Source organism: Amblyraja radiata, chromosome 23 (assembly GCF_010909765.2).
Source record: "Amblyraja radiata isolate CabotCenter1 chromosome 23, sAmbRad1.1.pri, whole genome shotgun sequence".
NCBI lineage: Eukaryota > Metazoa > Chordata > Chondrichthyes > Rajiformes > Rajidae > Amblyraja > Amblyraja radiata.
In genome coordinates this window covers 25,770,931-25,792,545 of record NC_045978.1, presented here as the reverse complement: position 1 = coordinate 25,792,545, position 21,615 = coordinate 25,770,931, and the positions used below count along the sequence as shown (strand labels likewise).

General features: G+C 43.9%; 1 pseudogene; it reads right to left on the bottom strand.

Moving 5' to 3' along the window:
• Positions 1 to 1,525: 1,525 nt before the first annotated feature.
• On the bottom strand, positions 1,526 to 1,660 carry LOC116986535 (annotated as a pseudogene).
• Between the last annotated feature and the right edge of the window lie 19,955 nt (positions 1,661 to 21,615).

Sequence of the window (21,615 nt, the reverse complement as noted above, 5' to 3'; positions counted from 1 at the left end):
AACTGACTATCTTTCACACTCTCTCACACTTTAGACTTTAGAGATACAGCGCGGAAACAGGCCCTTCGGCCCACCGAGTCTGCAATCACCTCGCACACTAGCATTGTCCTACACACTAGGCCCAATTTACAATTTACAAAAGCCAATTAACCTACAAACCTGAACGTCCTTGGAGTGTGAACGGAAACCAGAGCACCTGGAGAAAACCCACGCGGTCACAGGGAGAATGCACAAACTCCATGCAGACAGCACGCGTAGTCAGGATTGAACCCGGGTCTCTGGCGCTGTAAGGCAGCAACTCTACCGCTGCGCCCAGATTCATTCACATTCATTCATTCACTGTCTCCCATTTTCACACTCACACTCTCTCATTCGTGCTCTTTCAAATTGCCACACTCTTTCACCTAACATTTTCACACACACGTTCTCTCACTCGCTCATGACCATTCATACTCTCTACAATTTCACTGTCAGGCAACAAAAAAAAAATAATCTGGTGAGTTAATGTCATCACATATCATTGTTGGACCTGAAGCCTCTCTAAAAGCTGCCAAGTAGAAACATTAACTAAGTATAATAATAAATAAAAGACAAATTAGTAGGTGGTAGGTGTATGGAACGAGCTGCCAGAGGAGATAGTTGAGGCAGCGACTATTCCAATGTTTAAAATACAGTTAGACAGGTACATGGCTAGGGCAGGTTTCGAGTGATATGGGCCAAACGCGGGCAGGTGGGACTTGTGTAGCCGGGACATGTTGGCCAGTGTGGGCAAGTTGGGCCGAAGGACCTGTTTCCATGCTGAAAAACTCTGTGACTCTAGGACTCTAGTCTCAGAGAAAGTTTCAGGGGTTGTGAAGGAAGTCAGTAGTGGGGGAATAGAAAATGTGCAACAACAATATGTATATGTAACTTCAGCAGATCATAATTACATAAAGATACAGTGACAACAGAACAGATGATGTTAGTTTGGTCAAAGGCAGACACTTCAACAATGGGAGTGGAAATGCAGTCTTAATTTTAGTAGAGAGTTTTAGTAAAGAAAAGGACACAAATTCCTGTCTAAGGTAGACAAAAAATGCTGTAGAAACTCAGCAGGTGAGGCAGCATCTATAGAGAGAAGGTATAGGCGAAGTTTCAGGTCGAGACCTCACCCGCTAAGTTTCTCCCGCATTTCTCGTTTATTCCTTCTTTCCATAGATGCTGCCTCAACCGCTGAGTTTCTCCAGCATTTTTTGTCTACCTTCGATTTTTCCAGCATCTGCAGTTCTTTCTTAAACAAATTATCGTCTAAATATATCTTTAATGTTATTATAGTACCTGCCTCAACTACTTCAGTCGGAAGAAGGGTTTCGGCCCGAAACGTTGCCAATTTCCTTCGCACCATAGATGCTCCCTCACCCGCTGAGTTTCTCCAGCATTTTTGTCTACCTTTGATTTTCCAGCATCTGCAGTTCCTTCTTACACATTTCAACTACTTCTCTGTCAGCTCGTTCCATATATCCACTTTTTTTTTTTTTCCTTATTTAAGAGATAACTTTAAGCCTCTATTCCATCTCCCTGTTCCAAAAATCAATTTAATATATGGTCCCTAGATAAGGGACGTATCAGATATTAAACTGATAAGAACAGTTTCCATGTGAAAATGTTGCCTCTCAGGTTTCTATTAAATCTTTCCCCTCTCACCTGACACCTATGTCCTCTGGCTCTTGGTTCCCCTAATCTAGGGTGAGAGACTTGAGTAAACGCTATACTCAGTGTATCTCCTGCCCTTCAACTTACCAGGTCCTTCACCAGTGCTTATCTTGCTATGCCATGAAATAAAAGGCTGCAAATTACAATCTATAATACGTGTTTTATTCGGGGTGTTTTGCACATCAGAGGACCTGTCGCTTAATCTGCATGACTAAACTAACACACTCAGCTGTCATGACAGCAACTTGGTGCTGTTCACTGATCATCTCCTTCAGTGGCATTTATCAGTTCTCTTGAGAAAAACAAGCTTAGCGTCGCTGCTTTATCTGAATATTGTCCTATCCACTGTAGACACATTAAGCTCTCCCTTCCTCACCCCCCTCCTTTCTGCTCTCATCCTCCTCTCCTTCCCCCTTCTCTCTCCTTGATTCCCTCCTCCTCACCTACTTCCCTATTCCCCATCTTGCCAAATTACCTGATTGGTGATATTCGGCAGAACTTTAGAAATAACTGAAACAGAATCTGGGTGGCACAGTGGCGCAGCGGTAGAGTTTCTGCCTTAGGGCGTCAGGGGACCCAGGCTCGATTCTGACTGCGGGTGCTGTCTGTACAGAATTTGTACGCTGTTTCTATGACCGTATGGGTTTTGTCCAAGAGCTCCAGTTTCCTCCAACACTCCAAAGATTGTACAAGCTAATTGGCTTCTGTAAATTGTCCCTAGTGTGTAGGATAGAACTAGTGTTCTGGTTGTGGTTGCTGGTCATTGGTGAGCCAAAGAGCCTGTTTTCACGCTGTATCTCTATAAACTAAATGAAATGTCTGGAAACTCCCAGCAGGCGAGTCAGTATCCATGGAGAGAGAAACGGAATTAGCGTTTAACGGTGATCTTTTATCCATGTCCTCGAGAGATGCTGCCTGACCCGCTGAGTTACCCCGGCACTTTGTGTCTTCTTTTGTAAACTCGCAGTTTCTTGTGTCTCGACCTTTCACCAAAACTAGAATATAGAACATAGAACACAGGACACGGGCCCTTTGGACCACAATGTTTGTGCTGAATATGATGCCAAGTTAAACTGATCCCATCTGCCTGTACAAGATCCATATCCCTCTATTCCCTGCACATCCATGTTAAACGTCACTATCTGCCTCCACCACCACCCCTGGCAATGCGTTGCAGGCCCCCACCACTCGCTGTGCAAAAATCTTGCCTCGCACATGTCTATTAAATCTTCCCCCTCTCACTTTATTGCTGTGCCTCTTTGCACTATTATTGTTTCATTATATTATTGATACACATATATATATCATTATATAATCATTATATATCATTATATATATATACTAGACTAAGTAGGACCCGTTGGGTCCCAGCATCACACGGGAGGGCTGGTCCCCAATGCAATATTCCACCTCTCCACCAATTCCAATATTGGTGGCCAGTGCGGGGCTTTCTGGAGCGCTAGTGTGGGTGTTGTGGGCTAAAGGGACTAGTTTCCAGAGGGCTAGTATGGACATTGTGGGCCGAATGGATTTTTGGATTGGCGGCTCAGTCACTCAAGCCTGTTGTGCTGGCAGCTCACTCACTCACGGCTGGTGGGCTGGCAGTTGACTCACAGCTATTCCTTGAAATTCCATTTTAAGCAGGGTGCAAGGCCACCAAATTCAAGTGCAGTTTCTTACCACTTCAAGCAGGGTGCAAGGCCACCAGATTTAAGTGCAGTTTCTTACCATTTCAAGCAGGGTGCAAGGCCACTAAAGACAGCGAGTCGTGACCTCTCCCTCCTCCATCTTGCAGAGATTGAGCCACGCCCACACTTCTGGGTTTTATAGTCCCTCCACCCCTCCCACCAGAAGGGGCATGGCCTTCATAGGCGTGATTGACAGGAGAGGGAATCTCAACATTTTTTAAACACTAATAACTCTTTTATTTTTCATCGATGGGAAAAATCCTTGGCACCTGATGAGCGGAGGGGGACCCTGAGTAAGATGGCCAAAAATCACAGCCGTATGTGGTAGCGTTCTTTCTAAAATTAATATAAAGCGCAACCAGGAAGTGGTCTTTTAATTATTTTGAAGGCAAGGCAACTTTAATTGCGCAAGGCAACTTTAATTAGGCAAGGCAACTTTAATTAGGCAACACAGCTTTAGCATTTCCAAACCAAAGGCAACACAGCTTTAGCATTTCCAAACCAAAGGCAACACAGCTTTAGCATTTCCAAACTAAAGGCAACACAGCTTTAGCATTTCCAAACTATATTTTCAAACCACATTAAGGGCACTGACAGGTCAGCAAAACCACTCACAATTTAGTAGACATGTGTTCAGTGTTATTCACAGCTCAGACTGAGAGACATGACCCTCTCGCTCCACCATCTTGCAGAGAATGACTGAGGCACTCAACACTTCCGGGTTTTATAGTCCCTCCAGAAGTGGCATGGCCTTCAGGAGAGAGAATCTCAAAAAAATTTAAACACTAATAACTCTTTTATTTTTCATCGATGGGAAAAATCCTCTTGTCCTGCGCAGCGGAGGGGGACTTTGAGTGAGATGGCCTAAAATCACAGCTGTAAGTGGCAGCGTATTCCTTTTCGGGACATGGCAATACATTCTGGACATGACTTGGTGCCTCTGTGACTTGTGTGGTGGCTTAAAAATGTGTGAGAGTCCAGGGTACTAATCTATAATTGTTGGAATACCCAGGACTATCCTAGAAGATTAGTGATCTGGCAACAATGTTTATGTTGGTTGTAGATGGGTTATGCATGCAACCTATAATGTAGTTATCTCATCACCACTAACCACGCCCCATCATATTAGTATAACTGTAGTATCCTCCCTTTGTTCCTCCCACTAGGTTCCAGTACGCCTGAAGGCTGGATGCAGTCAGTGCTGGGACGTGTGTGCCACGTGCTATATTAAACTCACAGTAAAGCTTACAGTGTGTCAGTAATCACACCTTTACATGGTGTCAGAAGTTTAAACTCGCGTTTCCCGTTTAAATAACTTTTCAATTGCATAACTCTTAATAAAGTTAGTTTTTTCAATAGCTGTTTTGCTATAATATGAACATTGTTTTCAATGTTATGGTATCAAGAGAGAAGAGTCAAGAGTGTTTTATTGTCGTTAATTACCGAAATAGAACAATGAAATTCTTACTTGCATTTGCAGCATGAATAAGAACAACAAATCCATTGAACCCAGTGATTTAACTATTCTGGATTTGTATCTACTTTACTGATCATTCTGATATTGATATGCCTTTCACATTGGCCTGCCTTGCAAAGAGTGACTTACAACTAGGGATGCCTCTAATGTTATTGCAATGGCAGAGCAATAGGCTTACCAATCACCCATTTAGCCGCACCAAAGGAGGTCACGGCCTCAGGGGGGGCCAAGATACCGGCCCACAAAGTTGGCATTGGTCGTTGGCTATGGGAACAGATCTGCCGGCTCTAACCAGGCCGGAGTTCCAGAGCCATGGCCACAGGGGGCAAATCCAACCTGCTGATCGGCTGCAGAAGTCCCCTAAATGGGTCGAAATCAGTCCTGATTAAAAGAGGTGCCGGACCACCAGGTGCCGGAAAATCGGTTGTGGAGTTGTACTCACAAAAGATAGACACAAAATGCTGGAGTAACTCAATGGGATAGAAGGGATGGGTGACGTTTCGGATTGAGACACTCCTTCTCTCCAGAGATGCTGCTTGTCCCGCTGAGTTATTCTAGCATTTTGTGTCTATCTTCGGTATAACCTAGCATCTGCATTTCCTTCCTACACACAACCTGTACTCACCACCCTTAGCGTGAAAGCATTGCCCCATCAGTTCCTCTTTAAATCTTTCCCCTCTCACCCTAACCCTATGCCGTCCAGTTTTGACGTCTCCTATTCTGAGGAAGGACTGCCCATTCATCCTACCTATATCCCTGACACTCATCCCGACACGGACTGAGGGGAGTGACATGAAGCGAGAGGTTTCAGAGGGACAGTCGGTAGAGGGAGACTGGATGAGGATGATTTCTCCACAGATCCAGTACACTAAGGAGAATGACCCAGCTTGTCCATCTCACTGCATTATGGTCCTCCATCTCTGGTGCCATTTTAATAGTTGCATTAACCGAGAGATGGAAAACGCTGTTCAGATTGCAGAGGAGGAGCTTTCACTTCATGTTCATAAGTTCTAAGAGCACAATTTGGCCATTCGGCCCATTAAGTCTACTCCACCATTCAATCATGGCTTATCTATCTCTCCCTCTCAACCCCCTTCTCTTGCCTTCTCCCCATAACCCCTGACACCCTTACTAATCAAGAATCTGTAGGAAGGAACTGCAGATGCTGGTTTAAACCGAAGATAGACACAAAAAGCTGGAGTAACTCAGCGGGACAGGCAGCATCTCTGGAGAGAAGGAATGGGTGACGTTTCGGGTCGAGACTGAAGAAGGGTCTCGACCCGAAACGTCACCCATTCCTCTCCAGAGATGCTGCCTGTCTCGCTGAGTTACTCCAGCTTTTTGTGTCTATCTCCATTCAAGAATTTGTCAATCTCCGCCTTTAAAAAAATATCTATTGACGGCCACCATAGGCAATGTGTGGCAACGAATTCCACAGATTCACCACCCTCTGACTAAAGAAATTCCTCCTCATCTCCTTTCTAAAGATGAGCCTTTTATTCTAAGGCTATGGCCTCAAATCATTAACTCGTTGATTGCAAACAGCGTGAACTGCACTCACCCATCCAGGAAGAACCCTAATATTATATTCCATTTACACAGTGGTGTATGCTGCAGGCAGGATTGGAGTGTGTTTCTATTCTATCAGACGCTTGATTGAAGTTTAATATGTAAAACAACAGAAAATTATGCAAAATAAAGAAATATGGTTCAAATTCAATAAAGACTGAATGATTAATTACACTGATTTGGAGAAGCCTTCAGAGCATTTTATGATATAATTAGCATTTTTAATTATTTAATATATTACCTACAATGCAAAACTCTGAACACATCAAAAGTGTTCCCTGGAATGCTAATTTCCTCTCAGAGTTTAATGCCCATTTTAATGACACAAGGGAGAAGTTTCCAATACTCATAATTAATGTCATACGTTTAGAGTCACACAATTAAAAGCATTTTCCAGCTTATGCCAAACGTTTCATTTTTATGGTAAGGGTGCAGATAATCTTTATTATAATAAGTGTTTGACAACAATCATAATTCATACCACAAGGATTTTTACAAACTATCAATTGAAACAAACTTCCATCATTTTACTCCACGATTATGAAGCTGTAATTATCACAAACTTGGTTACATATCCATTGTTGTTTCAAACATTGTTAACAAACTGTTATTGAAACCCGTTTAGACTTTAGACTTTTACCTTAGACTTTAGATTTTGTAGATACTACGCAGAAACAGGCCCTTCGGCCCACTGGGTCTGCGCCGACCAGCAATCTCCCTGTACACTAGTTCTATCCTACACTCTAGGGTCAATTTATCAAAGCCAATTAACTGACAAACCAACACATCTTTGGAGTGTGGGAGGAAACCGGAGCACCCGGAGAAAACCCATGATGAGAACATACAAACTCCACACAGACTGCACCCGTAGTCAGGATGGAACCCGGTTCTCTGGCGCTGTGAGGCAACAACTCTACCGCTGCACTACTGTGCCATTCACACAGTCGTTTGCCTTCCAGCCAACGAAAAGACTATACATGATTACAATCAAGCTGTCCACACTGTACAGGCGCAGGATAAAGGGAATAATGTCTAATGCAAAATAAAGCCCAGTAAAGTAACATTTCAGTGAAGAACAGCGGTGTATCGAATATTTAGATAAGATAAGATAAGATAAGATAAGATAAGATAACCTTTAATGTCATTCAGACCGAAGTTTATTTAACCATTGAAAATCAAAAGCTGCATTTATTGGAAATCTAAAATAAAAATAGAAAATGCTGGAAACACGCACAGGTCAAGCAGCATCTATAGCCAGAGAAACAATGTAAATGATTCAGAATAATAGACAATAGACAATAGGTGCAGGAGTAGGCCATTTGGCCCTTCGAGCCAGCACTGCCATTCAATGTGATCATGGCTGATCATCCCCAATCAGTACCCCGTTCCAGCTTTCTCCCCATATCCCCTGACTCCTCTATTTTCAAGAGCCCTATCTAGCTCTCTTCTGAAAGCATCCAGAGAACCTGCCTCCACTGCCCTCTGAGGTCAGTTAATAGGTTAATAATGAAAGGTCAGTTGATAGGTGTTCGATCTGACATATTAACTCTGTTTCTCTTTCTATAAATGCTGTCCAACATGCTGTGCGGATTAATACTTAATCCTCATTTTACATTTAAAAATCAGATTATTTGGTCATAATTACATCGCTATTTGAGGGAGCATGCTGTGCATAATTTGACCTCCATGTTTCCAGCTTTCAAAGAGTGAAAACATTTGAAAAATTCCAGTGTGTTTTGTAGGGGGCATTTAATTTAATTACACATACAGCGCGGAAACAGGCCCTTTGGCCCACCAAGTCTGCGCCAACCAGCAATCCCCACACACTTACACTATCCCACACACACTAGGAACAATTTACAATTATATCAAGTCAATTAACCTGCAAACCTGTATGTCTTTAGAGTGTAGGAGGAAACCGGAGTTCCCGGAGAAAACCCATGCAGGTCACGGGGAGAACGTACAAACTCCATACAGAATAGCAGCCGTAGTCAGGGTCGAATTCGAAGCTCTGGCGCTGTACGGCAGTCGCTCTACCGCTGTGCCACCATGCCACCCATCATTCGTGTTACTAGATGGAAAATTGGTACTGGTCCACATAAGGAGATGTGAGACACCAGGAGGTTTCAAGGAGTGTCTTGAATGAGGAGAGAGGGGAAAGAAGGTTGAAAAGAGGCTGGAAGCTCGGAGATACCCTGGGGAAGGACTGGGGGAGTGAACAGGGAGATGGCCTGAGAGAACCACTTCCTCCACTTGTCTCTACTTCCTCAGAAAGATTGGAAAGATGTCCGCAACAACTCTTACCAACTTCTCCAGCTGCGCCGTAGAAAGCATGTCATCGGGATGCATCACAGCTTAGTTTGGAAACAGCTCCATCCACGATCGTAGGGAATTGCAGAGAATTGTGGACGCAGCCCAGACCATCACACAAATCAACCTCCCTTCCATGGATCCATTTACACCTCAGTCTGTCTCAGCAAGGCCACCAGCATCATCAAGAATGTCGCACCCCAGCCACCCTCTCTTTTCCTCTCTTCCATCGGGCAAGAGGTATAGAAGCGTGAATACGCACACCTCCAGATTCAGGGACAATTTCTTCCCAGCTGTTATCAGACAACTGAAACATCCTACCAACAACTAGAGAGCAGTAGGTACACAAAAATGCTGGAGAAACTCAGCGGGTGCAGCAGCATCTATGGAGCGAAGGAGAAAGGCAACGTTTCGGGCCGAAACCCTTCTTCAGACTAGAGAGCAGTCCTGAGCTACTATCTACCTCATTTGAGACCTTCGGACTATTTTTGATCGGACTTTACTGGACTTTATCTTGCACTAAACGTTATTCACATGATCCCCATTATCATGTATCTGTACCCTGTGGACGGCCCGAATGTAATCATGTATTGTCTTTCCGCTGACTGGTTAGCACGCAACAAAAGCTTTACAATGTATCTCGGTACTCGTGACGATAAACTAAACTTATTTGAGAGCAAGGAGAAGAATTTCCGAATGCAGGTATCACTGGAACAGGAGCCAAAGTAGGTCGACAATGCCTTCCCGTCTTCTCCCGGCATATAGAACATGGCCGCCAGGAGCTTACATTTGGGCAATAATTAGTGATGGATTCTTCCAGACCCATGAGGGTTATTCCGATGGTCTCCATTCCCTGTAAACCTTTTCATAATTAGGACTATGCACACAGCAGTAACCACAGGCCTGAATTATTAATCACCCTTTTCTTCATTAACAAATCAGAGTAATTCTCTGGGGTAAACCGCGAGGACAAGCTGCGATAATTAAGTGGCATGAACAGAAACAATGTCAGGACACTTTAAATATTTATTAAATATAATAATAAACACAGCATGTGACACCAGATAAAATAATGAGAGTGCACTCACACCAGTTTGTGAGAGTCCAGCAAGCAGAGTTTAATTTGTTCTGGAATATAAATAATGCAAACTGCAAAAGGAGAGATTTCAATTTCAAACCGATTGGTATATTCAGGATGTAAGATGAATAGGCAACCAGAATAACATGGAGCCTCTGCTGACTAAAGATTCATACAGCGAGTCAGGATGCACAAAGTAGTCTTTACAGGGGCATTCTCTTGTTGAGCTACCTGCCTCTCTGCAGCTCTTCATGTAGATTCACTAGCTTCTTGAAGACCGAGGGGAGGGAGACAATAAACGTGTTGGTTTACCATCAGATTCCAGCCACTTGCTCCCAGTTTTTCATTTTCATAAGAAGGCGGCGCAGTGGCGCAGCAGGTAGTTGCTGCCTCACAGCGCCCAGAGACCCGGGTTCCATCCAGTTGCTGTTTGTGTGGGGTTTGCACATTCTCTCTGTGTGACCGCGTGGGTTTTCTCTGGGTGCTCCGGTTTCCTCCCACATTCCAAAGATGTACAGGTTTGTAGGTTCATTGGCTCCAGTAAATTGCCCTGGTGTGTAGGATGCAAAAGTGGGATAACATAGAACAAGTGTCAGGATGATCGTTGGTCGGCATGGACTTGGTGGGCCGAATGGCCTGTTTCAATACTGTATCTCTAAACTAAATTAAACTAAACTAAACTAAACTAAACTAAACTAAACTAAACTAAACTAAACTAAACTAAACTAAACTAAACTAAACTACAATGAAATAGGTTGGAGTGCTGGGTGATAGGTGGAAACACAGGGCAGCACAGTGGAGCAGCGGTAGAGTTGCTGCCTTACAGCGCCAGAGACCCGGGTTCGATCCTGATTATGGGTGCTGTCTGTACGGAGTTTGCACGGTCTCCCTGTAAAATGCTTGGGTTTTCTCCAGGTGCTCTGGTTTCCTCCCGCATCCCAAAGATGCACAAGTTTGTAGGGGGGTGGGGAGGGAGACAGGTTGACCGAAATGGGGGAGAAGGTTGAGGGAGTTTAGAGACCGTAACACCCAGAGAAAATCCACGCGATCACAGCGAGAATGTACAAAGTCCGTACAGACAGCAACTGTAATGAGGAATGAACCCGGGTCTCTTGCGCTGTGAGGCAGCAATTGCATCGCTGTGCCACAGTGCCGCCCTGTTTACATGAACTTGGAAGAGCAGTTTTAATGTCAGTCGGAAAGGCAAGACCTTTGACTGTGATGACTAGGTTAGCACTATGCTGTGGTGTCAGCCTAGATTTTCATACTCAACTCTCAAGAATGCGACTTAAATCCATCTCCCGCTGCATCAGAGGCAAGAAAATCGGCGACTGAGCTGTTCAGATAAGAACTTTCTTCGAAGTAAAACACAAAGTGCCGGAGTCACTCAGCAGGTCAGGCAGCTTCTCTAGAGAAAAATAATAGGTGACGTTTCGGGTCGGAACCCAAAGGGTTCCGACCCGATACGTCACCTATTATTTTGAACGTCACCTATTATTATTGACTGAAAATAGAGGTGGGGGGGGGAATAAACTGGAAGCGAGTAAAGGCCAAATCAAATCAGGGCCACAACAATAAGTTACTTTCGGTTCAAGAGGAGTCAGCGAAATATTGTAATTAATTTATTAGCTAAGTCTGTAAAAACATACCAGGAATTTGATTTGCCACACAGTCGTACCAAAAAAGCAACAAGACACACAGCTGCATAAAACCTAACATAAACATCCACCACAGCGCACTGTGATGGAAGGCAATAACATATTATCTTCTCCCTCCTTTTCTCCCACGGTCGGGTCAGTCAAACCATCCGCAGTCGGGACGATCGAAGCTCCTGCAGCCGAGGATCGAAGCTCCCACATCGGGGCGATCGAAGCCTCCGCGATCGGGGGCGGTCAAATCTCCCGCGGGTTGCAGCTCCCGAAGTTGGTCACTAACCAAGGGACCGCGAGCTCTACGATGTTACGTCTGCAGGCTCACGCCATTGGAGCTCCCGAAGTCGATCCCCAGCAAAGGGAGCGCCAACTTCATGATGTTAGGCCGCAGTGCGGACGGAGATACGAATCGGAAAAGTTGCCTCTCCGTCGGGGGAATGAGATTTAAAATGTTTCCCCCACCCCCCCACCCCCCCCCCCCCCCCCCCCCCCCCCCATCCTCCACATAACACAAAACTAAAGATACACTAAAACAATTATTCCTAGAACTTACTGGAGGTTATAAAACCCTGTCAGATTTGCAAACTACCAGATTAAAAAGAAAACTAATGCACAGCTGGGATTTTGGATCATTTGTGTAAATGAGCAGATGGCAGATAACATTTAATATTGATAAATATAAACTGAAATACAATGGTCGTTAACGTGAATGCTATCTGAACAAAATGAGTCACGGAACCAATGCAAGATATAGCAATGTTATAAAATGTTGAGATTTTAAAAAATCAAGTCTGCAATTTATCCCATCGGATAAAGCATAAAAAGAAGTTTAATTTGACACATAATTCACTTTCATATCTTCAGTATTAAAAAAGTTATGGCCATTTTCATACTCGGAAATTAGCATCTTGTTCCCTATTGCTTTTCCATTGACAACTCAAAAGCTGTGATCGAGGACAGTCAAAAGCCCATATCTTTCTTAAAAATTAAGAGAACTGAATGACATTTTCAGTTATTGTAGATTGAAGCATTCTGAAACAAATATGAAACAATCTTACTTGGATGACCTGAAATTAAAGCATATAATTAGTTAGTTACCTAATTGTAGCTAATTACAAAATTCAATTACTAGATCTAAACATCTATCTATTTCTTAAGAAAAGGTTAACATTTTTAAATAGTCTTAGTGTCCAAATAACATTCACACAAGAATTCACAATATAACATGATTTTTAAATCTCATTGTCATGAATTTATAGGCCAAATGGAAGGAATTTAATGCGAGTGAGTTTTTGTGGAACGTGATCAATTGGAACGTTGCGGTTGCAGTGAATTTGAACCCCATATCGGCAGGAAACACACTGCTGGTTCGTATGGGGCCAAAATCACATTATCGCCAAGGAAATTTTGATTAAAGTCATCCTAAGAAGCAAGTTTATTTGTAAAATATACGACTTACCTTATGTTTTGTCCCCTACGTGAGATCTGTCCCGTTGTCGGTGTTGACGGCATTAGAAGTAGCTTTTTATTTTACTACAGGGATTAAATTGTCCCGCGATTTTTTTTTTTAAACTTCCGCGAACGCAAGTCGGATCGATTATTCTTCAGCACCTTAACAGCCTGAGGAAGTTCGACTCCGACAGGCAGGAGGAAACGACATTTTAATCCCGTCCCCCCTCCCCCCATCAAAGGCTCCAACGTTGCGCACACGGCCAGTGGCAGAACTGCAGCGCCGCTGAAGGTGAGTATTGTAACATCGCTACAAGATACTCTGGCAAAACTGATTCTTGGCAGCATCAATGGGAGGCACGGTGGTGCAACAGCAGAGAGCATCAGGGACCCGGGTTCAATCCTGACTAAGGGTGCTGTCTGTACTAAGTTTGTACCTTCTCCCTGTGACCGCGTGGGTTTTCTCCGGATGCTCCGGTTTCTTCCCACATTCCAAAGCTGTGCAGGTTTGTAGGTTAGTTGGCTTCGGTAAAAATTGTAGATTGTCCCTTCTGTGTAGGATCGTGCTAGTGTACAGGGTGATCGCTGGTCGGAGCGGACTCGGTGGGCCGAAGATCCTGTTTCCCACTGTGTCTAAAAGGTGATGGTACTTAGTCAAGAGTACTTGTGAGTCCGTGCTTAGAATATAGTGTCGACCTCTGATCATTGGCTTGGTAAATGTAAAAATTGTTCCTAATGTGTGAACGGCAGTGTTAGTGAGCAGGGATCGCTGGTCGGCGCGGACACGGTGGGCCGAAGGGGCTGTTTTCGCACTGTATCTCTAAACTAAATGTGCAGGGCAATGTTTTTACCCAGAGGGTAGTGAGTGTCTGGAACCTGCTGCTGGGGTGGTTGGAGAAACAGATACCATAGTGGTATTTTATAGACTTTTGGATAGACACATGGATATACAGAGAATGGAGGGATATGACAATAGACAATAGGTGCAAGAGTAGGATATTCGGCCCTTCGAGCAGCACCGCCATTCAATGTGATCATGGCTGATCATCCACAATCAGTACCCCGTTCCTGCCTTCTCCCCATATCCCCTGACTCTGCTATTTTTAAGAGCCCTATCTAGCTCTTTCTTGAAAGCATCCAGAGAACTTGCCTCCACCGCCCTCTGGATATGGATTATGGATTATGGATATGGATTATGTGCAGGCAGGTAAGAGTTGGTCTTGGCCTCATGTTTAAAACAGACTTTCTGGGCCGAAGGGCTTGTTCCTGTTCTGTACAGTTCTATTTTCTTTGTTCTCTGTTGGAACACAAGTCAGTGTTTCCATTCAGTAAAACATTCCTCAACATTGCGGTAACTTGCCTAGAACATTGCCCAGAATCTGTTGATAAATACCAGCAGTAAGCTCAACAAGCTCGAGGTTTGGGAGCACACAAATGGAAACACGGAATTTCCGAATTTGCTGCCAGAATCGGACGTTGTGGGCCGAAGGGCCTGTTCCTGCGCTGTACTGTTCTATGTTCCTCCTGACAACATGTTGCTCTACACCACTGTGCCGCCCGAAAAACTCCTCCAAACTCATTCTGTACTGGTACTTCTGCTGACCGGTTAGCAAGCAACAGAGGTTTTCCACTGTACTTCGGCACATGTGACAATAAACTAAACTAAAGTAAAACTAAACTAATCCAAACCATGATTCACTTTACTCTCTCTGCCTTGGAGTCTAAACTAATAGTTCCTTTCATCTACATTTGTCTTCTTTACATAAAAGTACCATTTTCAGCTGCTTCCAATTTTGGGGCAATTTGTAGCACAAGGAACTCTCGTGATGTTACTCAACAATCCACTAATCTCCTCCTGACCCTTCCTTGGATCAAAGCCAGTCGCTTTCACTCTGGAACACTAGCCCTGTCCTCCAAGATATTGATTCCCTCAAGAAAAAAGTTAAAAGAATTCCATCTTTATAACATCAGGAGGAAATGATTAAGTCAAAAATATATTCAGTAATATTAAGTAGGTTTTTTAATGTAATTCTCCAACATTACGTTAAAAACGAGGCAGGTCAGACAGATCAAAATATAAACCGATGAGAATTAAATGCAGAACAGATGCAAGAAGGGACATCTTAACTGGAGAGGTAATTAAATTCCAGGATAACATACCGTGCAAAGTATACTCGTTAGTCAAGATGGGTCAGGAATTCAATTCCGCTTAGATAGTCAGAGAGAAATGTGTGCAGGGGGCAGAATCCAGATGACTGGGATCGACAAGGGCAGTGTCGTTTTGTTTTAGTTTAGTTTAGTTTATTGTCACCTGCACGGTGGCACAATGAAAAGCTTTTTCTTGCGTGCTAACCAGCCAGTGGAAAGACTATACATGATTACAAATGGAGCCGTCCACAGTGTGCAGACACTTGATTGGTGCAATAACGTTTGGTGCAACATAAAGTCCAGTAAAGTCCGGTTAAAGCTAGTCCGCGGGTCTCCAATGAGGTAGATAGTAGCTCAGGATCGTTCTTTAGTTGTTGGTAGGATGATTCAGTTCCCTGATAACAACTGGGAATAAACTATCCCTGAATCTGGAGGTGTGCGTTTTCACACTTCTGTACCTCTTGCCTGATTGACGAGGGAGTGACCGGGGAGAGACTTGTCACTGATTATGCTGGTGGCCTTGCCAAGGCAGCGTGAAGTGTAGATTGGGACAATGGAAGTGAGGTTGGTTTGTGTGATGGTCTGGGCTGCATCCACAACTCTCTGCAATTTCCTGCAGTCTTGGATGGAGCTGTTCCTAAACCATGCTATTAAACATCCCAATAAAATGCTTTCTACGGCGCATCTGTAGAGGTTGGTGAGAGTTGTTGGGGGGCATGCCAAACTTTCTAAACCTTTTATGGAAGTAGAGGCGTTGGTGTGCTTTCTTGGCCATTGCTTCAATATGGCTGCAGAGCGATAGGCTGCATAGGTGGCAAAATGCAGCGAGGCTGCAGACTGCAATAGTGCACAGGACAACGGATGCAAAGGGCAATGCATGCGGGAGAAATGTGTTCTTTGATTTTTTTGCAGGCAAACAGTTAGTGAAGCATTGCTGCAGGGAGCAGAGGGTGCTAGGGTAGGGCATTAGTGGAAACGAGTGCTTAGGATAAGATAGGTTACTTTGTGAGTTAGAAGAAATAGGAGTTGGCCCTTCATTTGGCGCAGCAGTAGAGTTGCTGCCTTACAGCGCCAGAGACCCAGGTTCAATCCTGACTATGGGTGCTGTCTGTGTTTGTACAGTCTCCCTATTACCGCTCGTGTTTTTTTCTGGGTGCTCCAGTTTCCTCCCGCACCCCAAAGATGTACAGGTTTGCAAGTTAATTGGCTTTGTAAAAAATTGTAAATAGTCCCCAGTCTGAAGAAGGGTTCCGACCCGAAACTTCATCGGTTTTCTTTCTCCCGAGATGTTGCCTGACCCACTGAGTTATTCCAGCGATTTGTGCCATATTTGAGGTCTTGGTCTTCAAATGGTCTTTTCATCAGGCAGCTACGGAAACAGTGGTGGAATTGGAGATACTGAAAGTGATCCATGTTTTTATGGTTCTACCCTAGATCATGATTGCTGGCTGATGAGTAGGTAGTTGGGGTGGGAGATTACAACCTTCATGTGGTCGGCCCTGTTTCGACGAATAGAATAGAATAGAATAGTTTCTTTATTGTCATTGTAACATGAACCATGTACAACAAAATTTAAAAATGTCAGCCAGTCAGTGCACCATTCAAACATTTCTAAAAGCTAACGATACATACAAGGTAAAATATTAAAAAAGATAAACAACTAAAATAAATATCATGAAAATAGCACGCATAAACACCCAACCCTACATCCTTCTGTCGATTTCACAGTGTACCACAGTCCATTAGTATGTATCGCCCCTGCGTTCCTTGGCGGCTACATTTAGTGCCTTTATAGCAGTGGGGTAAAAACTGTCCAACAGAATGCAATCAACCTGGTGTGCACAATCAAATAAGAACAAATAGAACAAGTTGTACTACAACTTTAGGCTGTGCACGGCATACGCAAGAAGAAGAAGATGTGGGCAGAGTTGTTACATGGCAGGATAAGGTTTGTAATGAACATTTTCCTCGGGCGTTTAATATAAAGGTCCATGCCCGTCTATGCTTCAACGAAAACGTTTATGATGCCGTGAAGCTTGTTCTCCCTCTATGTACTCCCTCTGTCAGCAGTTCACAGACAGCTTGGTGACCCAAACAGTAGAGGGTGCCCAAACTGAAATGTCGTCTATCCATGTTCTTCAGAGATGTTGCCTGACCCGCTAAGTTACTCCAGCACTCCTGTATCTTTTATAAAATAGTAACGGCAGTAAGTTTACAGTCTCTGCTTTCCTTAGACTTAGATTCCTTTATTGTCATTCAGACCTTTCGTTCTGAACGAAATTTTGTTGCCTGTAGTCATGCACAATAATAATAATAAATAACAAAACATACAATAAACACAAATTAACATCCACCACAGTGAGTTCACCAAGCACCTCCTCACTGTGATGGAGGCAAAAGTCTCAGATGGACTTCCACTGAAGTCCATCTGAGGTACCATCTATAAAGAGACTTGTAATGAACTTTAGACTGAAGACTGTGGAGATACAGCATGGAAACTGGCCATTCAACCCATCGAGTCCGTGCTGGCCAACAATCCCCCCGTACACGAGTTCTATTCTACACACTCGGGACAATTTACAATTTTACTTAAGCCAATTAACCTACGGACCTACACGTCTTTGGTGTGTGGAAGGAAACTGGAACACCCGGAGAAAACCCACATGGTCAAAGGGGGAACACCCAAAGTAAGGATCGAACCCGGATTTCTGGCGCTGTAAGGCAGCAACTCTACCGCTGCGCCACCGTGCTGCCCAAAGCTTGCATGCTATTCTAGTAAATATCGATTACTATATTGATTGAAGGGTGGACAATTAGTGGAAGCAATAGATTAAGTGAACATCGGTCCCACCTAAAGAAGACTGTCCTTCACTTTTCATCTCAAAGATATTTCTTTAAGCCTCGATTCTGGGGTATCTACATATTACCTGTCCATGAAGGACCGTTGCAGCTATATTACAAACCATTGTGTCACATACACCGGTCACTTTATTTCAAGGCATCAAGCTGGTCTGCTGAGAACCTGTCACACCCAGTCCAACAGTAACAAGAAACTTATCAAACAAACTTAGTTTGCTTGATTTTTCACTGACAAGTGGCACTCTGATCCCCAACAGGCAACATCTTAAACACGTCAGGCAATGTTGAACACACTACCGTGTTGCAATATTTGCACCACAATTTTGTTTTAGCTAGCATGGAAACAGACCCTTCTGCCCTCCGAGTCCATGGTGACCATCGATCATCTGTTCACACTGGTTCTATGTTATCCTACTCCCTACACACTCAGGACAATTTACAGAGGGCCATTTACCAAGACAGATCTTTTCTGCCTGCCCATAATCCATACCCCTCTATTCCCTGCATTTCCATGTGCCTATCTAAAAGCCTCTTAAACGTCGCTATCATCCCTGCCATCTCCACCACTCCTGGCAATGTTTCCCAGGCAGCCACCACCTACCATGCAAAAAACATTCCACACACATGTCCATTTATAGTTTATAGCTACACCCCATAGTGTTGGGCACTTCCACTCTGGGAAAATGGTTCTGATTGCCTACCCTTTCTATGCCTCTCGTAATTTTATATACTTATTTCAAGTCTTCCCTCAACCTCCGACATTCCAGAGACAACAATCTATGTGTCTCCAACCTCTCCCTGTAGCTGAAATCCGCTAATCCAGGCGGAATTCTGGTAAACCCGATACACAAGGGGTAATTGACAGAAAGCAATTAGCCTACAAACCCGCATTTCTTTGGGATGTGGGAGGAAACCAGTGCCCTCGGAGAAAACCCATATGGTCACAGGGAGTACGTGGAAACTCCACACAGACAGAGCATGAGATTAGGATTGAACGCAGTCTCTGGTGCTGTGAGGCAGCAGCTCTACCAACTGCGCCATTCTGCCAATATTCACTCTGGCAATAAACCGGGAAGAGTTTTACAGCATTGGACTCCTTAAACTCAATCTGTTGTCTATTACCTGAGCCAGGAGCTGTACCTAATCCTGTCCGCAGTGTGGAAAACCACTGTTCATTTGGGAAAAACAGTCCCCTTCCAGTAATCAACAGCCCTGAGTTTATGTTCCAAAAAGCCATTTGCCAGGTTGCTTCTCTCAAATACATTTTCTTTTCGCTGTTTTACACTTTAATTTACATCAGTCACCTGCTTTACTCTGATCCGCTCAACTAACTCTAGTGAGAACTTGGGAACAATCTGACAGAGAATGCCTTTGGGCGCTGAATCATAACACCCTTGCTGCAATCTGGAGGCACTGGCTGTAAATGGAATCTGCTGCCTTGGCTGGAACTGGTCCAGGAACATAATTTATAGCCTCAACACTGCCGCACAGTCAGTGGTACCTGGTAGCACAGAGTCAGTGGCATCTTCTTCTTCTTGCGTATGGCGTGCACAGCCTAAAGTTGTAAGACAACTTGTTCTGTTTGATCTTCTGTTTTGTGCACACCAGGTTGATTGCATTTGTCGAAACAGGGTGGACCATGTGAAGGTTGCAATCTGCCACCCCAAGTCAGTGGCATTAACAGGTCTAAATACTGAAAGGAACTGCAGATGTTGGTTTATAAGGAAGATAGACACAAAGTCCTGGAGTAACTCAGCAGGTCAGGCAGCATCTCTCGAGAGAGAGAGAAAGGATGGGTGACATTTTGGGTCGGGAATGAAACGGGCCCTTCTGCCCACCCTTGCTGCAATACCAATTGTCAATCACTCATTTACGCTAATTCCACCAATTTCCCATAGAGGAAGACAATCTATGTGTAGCATTGTGGCGCAGATGGTAGAGCTGCTAACTCACAACTCCAGGGACCCGGGTTCAATCCTGACCTCGGGTGCTGTCTGTGTAGAATTTGCATGTTCTCCCTGTGACCGCGTGGGTTTCCTCTGGGTGCTCCGGTTTCCTCCCACATCCTAAAGATGTGCGGGTTTGCAGGTTAATTGGCCTCTGTAAATTGCTCCTCGTGTGTAAGGTGTATGCGAAGGTGCGATAACATTGAACGAGTGTGAATGGGTGATCGAAAGTCAGTGTGGACTCAATGGGCCTGTTTCCATGTTGTAACTCTAAACTACTTTAATCCCTTTTTAATCACCCCACATTTCCACTAACTCACTTTAAACAGGTTTAAGCTGAGAGGAGAGGAAAGTTTAGCAGGAACCTGAGGGGCAATTTATTTTAAAGGGTGGTGGGAAGATGAAACAAGCTGCTGGAGGAGGTAGTTGAGGCAGTTACTATTGTAACGTTTAAAAAACATCTTGACAGGTACATGATTTAACAAAGACATGGACCTCTCCTGGTCTGCCAACACTTCAGCGGTGGTAAAAAAGACCCAGCAGCGATTGCACTTCCTGAGAGTGCGAAGGAAGAACAATCTAGAGGAGAAGCTGCTAGTGGCCTTCCACCCCTCCACCATCGAGAGTGTGCTGGCATATTGTATCACAGTGTGGTATGCAGGCTGATCAGCAGCAGACAGGAGAGCCCTGCAGAGAGTGACCAAAACTTCCCAGTAAATCATCGGCTGCCCTCTGCCTTCCCTGGAAGACATCTCTAGCTCTCGGTGCCTCTGCAGAGCCAGGAAAATAATCAAATACCCCTCCCATCCAGGACAGTTTCTGTTCAGCCTCCTGCCCTCTGGCGGGCAGTACAGGTGCATCAAAAAACAGACAAACAGACTCAAGAACAGTTTCTTTCCCTGGGCCATCAGAACTCTAAATTCCTCAAATATCCACACAACATGAGAGATGCTGTCATCCATTCCACTATAAAACAGACCACTCAGCTAATATTTCTTCTTTTTTAATTCTTTTAAAGTATTTATTAAATTTTAAAGTGCAATATTCTCCCAGTGCAATGTCCTACCTAGGTGTGATAAACATAATGTATCTACTATTTCAAGCAGTTAAATAACATATTAGATGTAATTGAATGTGTTTTTATCTTGTTTTGGTTTGGTTGCGCTGATCAGCAGTAGCTCTCCTAATTTTGTTGTATTTCTAAGTACAATGACAATAAAGGTTTATTATTAGTATTATTATTATTATTATTATTATTATTATTATTATTATTATTATTATTATTATTATTATTATTATATCTGCTTCAACTACCTCCTCTGTCAGCTCATTACATGAAGCCACCACCGTATGTGTGGAAAATAATTGCCCCTCGGGATCCTATTAAATCTTTTCCCTCAAACTTTAAACCTATGTCCTCTGGTTCTTGATTTCCCCTACCCTGCGCATTAAGTGATCTATTCCCCTCATGATTTTGTGCACCTCTATAAGATCACCACTCATCCTCTGCACTGGAAGTAAAAACTTCCACCAGTGATTTACCGCTCCTCCTCCACAGGTGGCGCTACTTCTCACCCTTCTATAACATCTTAGTGGAGGTCAATCTAGCGTTATTTAGTTTAAAGATACAGCATGGATACAGGCCCTTCGGTCCAATGGCTCCACGTTGACTATTGATCACTCGTTCACTCTAGTTCTATGTTTCCGGTTACCGCGAGGGCCGGCAGAAGCTCCCGGTGAGCCGCGG